At 29.7% G+C, this 9,361-nt stretch overlaps 1 protein-coding gene and 1 long non-coding RNA gene across 6 annotated transcripts in view; one reads left to right on the forward strand and one right to left on the reverse strand.

The window, feature by feature from the left end:
- The window catches only part of LOC115033786, a 19,255-nt gene extending 14,365 nt beyond the window's left edge, over positions 1–4,890 (forward strand). Inside the window, exon 2 of the long non-coding RNA XR_003839092.1 lies at positions 4,507–4,890. This is a non-coding gene — a long non-coding RNA (uncharacterized LOC115033786). The remainder of the gene's footprint in view (positions 1–4,506) is intronic.
- LOC100161885 overlaps positions 1–9,361 on the reverse strand; it is a 45,309-nt gene that overhangs the window by 30,713 nt on the left and 5,235 nt on the right. Inside the window, exon 1 of one of the 5 annotated variants that reach the window (XM_029487754.1) lies at positions 1,432–1,553. The exons of 3 other annotated variants lie outside the window; for them this stretch is intronic. The gene's annotated coding sequence lies outside the window, so the exon portion shown is untranslated. Of the gene's footprint in view, positions 1–885; positions 1,554–9,361 lie in introns of those variants that run through there. One more of the 5 variants, XR_003839091.1, reaches the window with a different exon arrangement.

A 9,361-nucleotide genomic window follows, 5' to 3' on the forward strand; every position in this document is an offset into this window, starting at 1 on the left:
AAAATAATCGATTTTAATTTTGGTGCAAATTACAATTCCTATTTCTTACTACCTGAGGGTGGTGCAAATTATAAACACTACTTTAGACTACCTGCAGTGGTGCAAATTACATATCTTTAATTTGGTGTAAATTACAAACTCCCATACATCCGTCCCGTACTTATACTTTTAGATAACAATAAACGTGATTATAATAAGCGGCGACTACTGTACTTTCTTTGCCGTTCTAACCGATTTTCACTGGACGGCGCGTATTATTATATTGTTATAATATAGCTGGCGTAGAAAAGTACTGCGAAACGCGTTCAATTCTTTTGTAACAACAAACGATTCGTCTTCGGTTTTTACGACTTGCAGTCGGCGCCAGAAACAGGAAAAAAATATCGAACCACATACTTATTTAACTACTGTACACGACGGACGTAATAGTGTACCTACACGGATGCGTGTTATACGTATCTTATATGTTTAAGTATATTATATTTTATTATTATATTTTTGCTCGCAAACGGACAAATAATAATAACAATATAATAGGACGTTGTGCGTTTTATTCTTACAGGTAAATGTATAATAAGACGTGTACACGCATCCGGGAGTGCCGTGTGTACTTGCAGTTGGAATTATGTAAAAGGATGTTATATCGTCACAGAGTGTACCTACATAATATGAGTCATATTGTGCATATAATATAATACCTATATTCGGCGTGTGGTTACTAATTCACGCCAATCTAATATTATACGCTGCATTATCAATTATCATTGCCCGTCTATATATATATATATTATATTATGCTATATTATATGCATTACTTATACGTTTTAAAGGAGCGATTAAAAAAAATAATACAGGCAGGTATATATATATATGCTATACCTATAATATACACTATAATATGGTATATATAGGTATTATATACTATGCACGCGTACCTATATATTATTATATATTGCCGAAATTAAAATGTTTATGACGTGACCAATTCATTTGTCTTAGCATGCGACTAACTGTTTATATAAGATGAGTATGTTATAAAGGTAGTGACCGGTACCTACCTATATAAAACGAAAATTACGATTCTACCGCGTTGTACGTTTAGGTATCTATGTATATATATGTATATATATATATATGCCTATATAATAACATCCTCTTCCCGTCACATTCTTACATAGTCGTCGTCGTTATCATTGTCATCCCTACTATTCTTCTTCGCGTTTGTCATTTTAATCACGTAGACAATATAATATTATATGTGCAATATACATCATGTGTGTATAATAATATTATATTTCACAATACCCACGGACACGGTATTATATTGTTTTGAATTCCGGTGACAGCAAAACACAAGTTGAATTTTGACACTTCGCCAGCGCGTTTATAATATTATATATTAATAATAATAATAATAATAATGGAAAGTACCTAAAGAAAAATTGGTGGCTATGAGGTGTCGGTGATATATTTTGCTTAGGTAAAATAACAGCTATAGCCGTACACGCATGGTGTCGCGTTGGACCGTTTGGAATGTAAGTATATTTTGTATACTGTAAAAAAAAACCAAACATAGTACGTTGAAAAAACAAAATATATGTAGTTTCATAGGTATCAAGTAGTTGCCACATATTTGTCACAATATTATTTTTATACTAAATATATCTGAGTAAGCAAAAAAAAAAAATTATTATTTTTCCAATCTTAAGATAATCACCGGTACTGTATAAAAAATAGTTTTTAATTAGTAGGTAATGATTGTAATAGGATGTCTACGAAGTACGAATATAATATGCCAGTTTAATAATACAACTAAACTTTCTTTTTATATCTGTAGGTATAACCTATGATTTGTCAAGATTCGAAAATATTCAAATTTCATTATTATAGAATGTAGGTAATGACTAATGACTAATGACTAATGACTAATGACTAATGACTAATACGATTTAAGCTATTGACTTGCACGAAGTTGTTGTTACAATTATTAAGTTAATCAAGAAAAAATGTTAAATAAGCATCGGTATAAATTTGTATTATTCTTATTATTTATCATATTATACATAAATATGTACAAGGGATTTTTAAAAACACGTGATTAAAAAATATTAAAATAATATCCATACTTTAAAATTATCAAATACAACTTTGATATTTTGTGTCCAACGTTTTACACAAAATAAACACGTTTACGATACCATAATATATTATATTTTCAATCTCTTGTATGCATTAACTATAGGATATTTTGTCAGAACTATGGTTTTACATAATATGGTACGACCGGATTGTATTCTTGTAAATGATTTGAATTCATAATATTGAAGTAAACCATTACAATATTGTTGTTTGCAGTGCAATATTATGATACATAACGTAATCCGTGGATATTCCATACGAATTACAATATTCCTATTAAACGATGAATATTTACTATAGAAACTAATTAAGTACTTGCAATCCACCTAATGTCGTTATTGATTGACTGTCCAAAAACGGTTAAACTTGAGTATGTAGACCACGTTATAGTGTTATACGCATATTTAACCGATGTGACCAGAAGAATAATGGTTGCGATTTTCATCAATAGAGAGATGCGAAAATATCTGGAACGCAAGGGAATCGACTTTAATCAAACAATTCGGGTAATATTTGATTTTTCGTGAAGAGGTAAATCGGGACCAATTCAACGCTATTGAAATATTATATTGTATTATTCTGACAGGATAATCATTGAGCATTGTGTGTTGACGTGTTGTTACAAGTTAATGGATGCGAACGATTGTACCTATACATGGTATATATAGGTACCTATAAGAGTGTGAAATATACCAAAATTGTATATAATATATTATTATATGGTCGTTAATGATTTTATGAATAAATGGTTTATTTAGAGTATTATATTGTACATCATACATTACATCAAAGTAATCATGCATGGTCTGTTTTCTATGTGTACCTACTACCTATATGATGCGCTCGATGGATAAAAACAAATTTTTATTGTTTATGAAATGAGTCTCAAGTACTAAAGCAGCTATTGGAGTACAGCAGTATTATTTATGCGTATTTCAAGTAGGTAGTCACGTGAGAAGTCGTAACTCGTAAGATATATTTGAGTACTTACCTACCTGCCTATACGCGTCTGTTGGTTCTTTTCGGTTCATAAAAAAATAACACGATAGTATAAATAATGTATATGTCGATGTGCTCGCAGCAGCTCAACGCGCGAAAATGATACATACGGTTTGCGATTTATTGGTCGCCAATAAGCTAACTTCGTCGCAATAATATATTATATGATGTACCTATATCACGGTATTGTGTACGTCCTATACCAGCTAACCTGACTATACCTAGGTATACACAGGAGTCAGGAATATCATACCTTTATCAATGAGTTGACTTATTAAACTCAACGTATTATAGCCATAGGTATATACTGTTGATGACGATCGGAGTGGGTACAGAATAGCCGCCACAACAAACCTTCGGGAAAATGATACGTTTCACAACGCATGGAAACTCCCCTACACCGAATTTATATTTAAAAAAATGTTCTGTTTAACAAAATATTTTTGCGAACCATATAGGTACTAAATTATAACCATAATATTATTTTATCGTCCTATTTAACGAATTCCTTTATGATACGCATTTTTTGTTGTTGCCCACGAGACGTCTTCGTAGCATAGCGAAATTTCACTGAACGTATAAATTGTGTACCTACCACTAGACTTTATTTTTTTTTAGACCGTAAAACAGCATTTTAATAACGGTTAACATAATATATTACTATATCCTGTTTTATCTATACACATTTACGATGGATGTAGGTTTACTGTTTTTCGTTGAACACGCATCTATCTGTAACTATAATTCTAGTACCTATACATACGTTTTTTTTAATAGTTCGGACATTTAGTTATTATATATTATGCGAAGCATTCAAGACATTTTTATTTAGTTCACAAGTCTATATAATATATAATATATTCACGAACAGCAAGTATTCACACATTATTCATTATATAGGTTCGTTTTAACACTTATCACGAGAACGTCTCTATGGAATAATTATTCCCAAAGGTTGCAACGATAGTACTTATACCTAAAGCTTATGAGAAATATTTCAATAGGGAACATTAATGGTACTTATACGAATGCGCATAAATATTAATGCTTTTTTCGACCATTAAAGTTATTAATAATGTTTTTTTTGAATATTAGTTTTATAGTCATAAGATTATAAATTAAAGAACAAAAATACTTTACATTTTCTTAGATTTTTGTGAAGATCTTTGATCTGTTCAAATAAAATATTTAAAAGTATGTATGACGAATTATATTATATGCATTAAGTATAACGTATTATTACAACATATAACTTACATTCAAAATATGTACATAATATAAATTATTTGTATACGTTTAAGTAAACCTAAATATATATATATATTATATATTTCAATATAATAACTATTTCATTTATTTTTTCGGCAGATAACACAAGGCGGACGACGAACGTGAGACACGTCACTATTAAACTCCGGACAATCACTCATCTGGAATTCACTCGCAAGTTGAAACGTAAACGCAAGACGATGACTAAAAAAATCTTTATTATGTGACCTGTGTTGATATTTACATATCATACAAGTAAAATAGGTAACACAAAAAAAGCATTTAATAAATAAATAAATTTAAAAATAAAACTCTATCAGCTGCACTTGATGAGAAGTTTGTGTTTTTGAAATTCGTATGGATGTATTTAAGTAGTTATGAAGTATAAAAACTACGATTATTCGTGCATTATTCAATTTGTAATTAATAATATAAAACTACTGATTATAATTTTTAGTAATATATTGGATTATGTTTAAAACATCATGTTTATCGTAAAAATAGTTGAAACTATAAGTACACTGTAATAAAATTTTTGTAAAACCAAAAATTTTTAGTTTTGAAATAATTGTAAGAAATCAATTATACAAATATATAATCAATAACGTCTACTGTAGAGGCAATCCTATTTTTATTTATTAATATACAATATTAAATCATAACGAAAATCAGTACTACTAACAACAAAATATGTTTTTATAAAATTATTATTATTATAAAATCTACGTTTTTGGGGCATAAATATTTTATTTACATTTTATATTTGATTTGTCTTTTTACTTAAAATTATTGACGATAAGTGTATTATTATATCAACTATTTTAATGATATTATAATTTATAGCAAACTTTAATATAAATAAATATTTTATTATTTAATCAAATATTTTAGATATAGTCATATAAAATAGATATATATGTAATATGTATGCGGATACAAATATTTTGGTGAGTTATATTACATTGTTACCAACATAATATAATATAAGATGTCTATTCATTTTTAAAAAAACTTGTCATTCGATGGTGTAACACTATAACACTGTACAAGGTCAGAAATCGGTCTATATTGTACTTAGGTTTACTACCTTTTTCAAAGAATCATATTATTCATGAAGATTTGTAATACATAAAATGTGAAACTGTCGTCTGTCAAGGTAGTATAGGACTATGAGTTAACAAGTAATAGAAATCACACTACAATACCGCGGAAAATATAGAAAGAATCAAGAAATATGTTCCTTTGATCAATCAAATTAAATTATTTTTTCTAAAATTCAAGACTGTAAATTACTATAGGTACTCAATTTTAGATTCTGAGCGGAGCGATGAATGTATTGATTTTACAATGATGTGTGTTGTTTTTTTTGTTTTTTTTTGTGTTTGTCGTCACCGTTTGGGGCAGTCGATTTTCTTCAACAATATCTTGTTCGATGGGAAAGTGAATGTAGTTGGTGTTCCGGGGACCGGGACTAAAATATGGGTATCAATATAGGGATCAAAAAGATTATTTCAAATAGGTATGTACTATACTTATAATTCAAGTAACTTCACAATCGACGAAGTACATTCAAGGTATTGCACACAATTTAACATTTTATAAATAGTAAAATGACTAATTATTATTTTAAATTTATACTTTATACTATACATTCCAAGTATTAAAATAAATAACACTTTATACCTAATTTATTTTCAATTTGTAATTATTTTTGTTAAATTGACTTGTGCCTAAAAGTGGTGGCATGAACAAGGAGGAGATCTTTTCCCCGTTGACTTTTTATAAACTCTAAATGCATGTTTTTGATTATTTTTTTTAATTTATTATTTCGTGAAAATCATACGGTTCGCTGTACGATATAAAGCACACTAACTACCTTTGGTATAATTCCGTAAATCATAGGTAATATAGATAATGATACAATGTGTACCATTTAGTCATTTAGATATAATTATATGTGCCCATATATAGATTAACTTTGATATACAGCTATAATACAGATACCCGGTTTTTACATTGAAATTGACTGATACGTATATTATATATATTTTTTTTGTTTTGCGTCAAAATTGACTTGCGCCTAAAAGTGGCGGCGTTAAAATGGCATGTGCCGAAATGACGCATGCGCCTGATCGTCGTTCGTCCAAATTACCGCGCCAAAGTGACGTGCGTCGAAATTACCGCGTCAAAATGACGGAACACCCTATATCATTATATTCGCATAGGCGTGCGCAGACCTCTGAGTCAGGTATGGCTACATTCAATCTGATCACCCATCCTCTTGTCATTGTCACACAAGAAAAAAATTATAGACATTTTCACTATAAACTTTTAAGGGACCCTTTTGTTGGTGGCTGGAAAATGTAAACAATCAGTTTTCATTATTTCACACATACGAATTCATCAATATTGATTTAAAATTTTAACCAAATATAATCTGATAAAACAATTTATTCAAAAAACTTTCAAAATATAATATATAATATTGAAAATTGTCAATTAACATTAATATTTATTTATTATTATAAATTATTCAAGGTAAATCGAATTTAGGGCTATTAGTTTATGAGACAAAAATATTTAAAGCTTAGATAAGCGGAGTAGTGGACATAAATTTCATGGGGTAACCCTGTACCACTCTACTCCGCTCATCTAAACTTTAAATACTTATAACGCATAAACTACTCATATTAAATTCAATTTGTATGTATCGAAATACTTAGAAAAATATTCTGCTTTGGAATATTAAATTAGAACTCTATGTTATCATTAAAAAAATTTAAAAATTGGAAGGATAAAAATTATTTAAAAATATAATTTTTAAAAACAAAGTTTTTTTGTAAACAACTTGAAACAATGTAAAAAAATATTTTCAAAAACAATTACACTTTTTGAAATGACGAGTGTTCAATTTTAAATGAATCATCCTGTATAGTCTCTCGGGTACACACAAACGTTTAAAAACTAAAAGAGCTATACCTCCTTTTAGTCATATCTTCATAAGGTACCAACCCATCCACGTATAAAAAAATCTCAGGTGGCGCTAAAGCCCAATCAGCCCTACCCGTGCGCACGCTTTTATATATTCGTGAGAAGTTCGATGAAGAGATGTTTTACTCTAGAGTACCTACGTGCCAAGAAACAGGAGTAGTAAGCTGATATAATATTTACCAAGCCAACACCACGAACAAGATTCCAGGAGCACGGGGAGATGTTGGGTATTATAGGTATAGAAGTATATAAAATATATTATGATAGAGTATATATTATTGTTTAAGGAGAAGTGTTGAAAAAAAAACAATACACCCAGTATAATTAGTTGGGTATATATACGATTGCACCCACTGTAATTTAAGTATAGTTATATATTATGTCTATTAGGGTCAGTTGTGCCGTCTACGGTTAAACTCCGATTACGCTTAATCAGCTGATAGCATATATTTAACCGGGCAAATTCGGTCGATTCAACTGCGGTTAACTTTAATCGGAGACGGTACGACTGACCCTAAGGGAAGCAAAAATTCTGATATGACACGTTACAATCTCGGGTGTGGCAATTAATATTATATAGCTTGAGTCACGGTTTAAGATATCTTAGGTATATCTTAAAACGTGGCTAGAGAATTATTATCAATATAGACATAAAGTGCTGTCAGTCGATATACATGACCCATGGGCTACTGACCGTTAGTGGGCTGTATTATTGTAATAGGTAATTATTATTATTATTCACAGTATTAAAATGTGTTTATTAATTTAACTTAATCGTGTCTGGATTAATTTATTAATCTATTCTATTATTTCCATTCAACAACCATGTGTATCATTTTTTTTGTTTTATATTTACGCGTAGAAAAATACTAAAAATGTGTCAATCAATACAATCCAATGGAAAACTTTCTGAAAATAAGGTTGTTTCCTTTAAAACGAATTAAATACAATGCTTGCATATGTATTACTTATATAAAATTATATTTTTAAGGTGTATGATTTTACATTAGATGATTTACAAGATTTAGGATGTATTAGTCGAGGTGGCTTTGGAACTATGAACAAAATGTTATATCGTAGTAGTGATACATTAATGACTGTTCAGGTATTTCAATTTATTATTTTCACTTATGTCCTATAAAATAAACATAGGCGTATGCAGACTTTATAATCAGGGGGGGGGGATTTTTAACAATCCTTTTCAACTAGTATTGCACTTTTAAAGATAATTTATTAATATCAGTGACCCTCCCGTGCGCACACTTATGAATAAAAATAATATGAATACCTAAATGTAAATTTTAAATATGTGAATTCATTTTACTAATTTTATTACTAGAGGATAAGCGCAGTTCAAGAAAATGAAAAATTTTTTATGGACTTGGATGTTGTAATGAAAGTTAATAATGAATGCCCTTATATTGTACAATATTATGGAGCTGTTTTCAAAAATGTAATTTTAAATAGTTTAAATTAAGATTTAAGTATGAATTAAAAAGTACATCTACACTGCCAACTTCACTCGCTCGGTACGCTCGCACGGACATTAAAATCGAAAACATCCCTCGACCTGTCTCGACCACCTCGAGTGGGCCTCGGATTTTATCAATATTGATTTTATAGTGCATTTACTGCCTGCAACGTGGTCACTCAATCGCTATGCTCACTCAAACAATCATAGATGAAAATATCCCTCGAATTGTTGTGTAAAACCACTTTAAGTAAGTCACAGGATTATTCTTTTTTTACCTAGGTTAAAAAGTTCATATTATATTGTTAATATGGTCACTCGCTCGCTACGCTCCCTCAGACAATTAAGAACGAAAATTAAGAGGACGTGATACCCGCATGTGTTGTCACCGTCTTACAAGTACAACATAGCAAATTTTACGCTTGGCGGAATACGTGAAGCTCCGTTAATTTAAAAATTATAGTAAATTGACCTCTCACATGGGCTTTTTAT

The sequence above is a fragment of the Acyrthosiphon pisum genome, chromosome A1, assembly GCF_005508785.2.
Source record: "Acyrthosiphon pisum isolate AL4f chromosome A1, pea_aphid_22Mar2018_4r6ur, whole genome shotgun sequence".
Classification (NCBI taxonomy): domain Eukaryota; kingdom Metazoa; phylum Arthropoda; class Insecta; order Hemiptera; family Aphididae; genus Acyrthosiphon; species Acyrthosiphon pisum.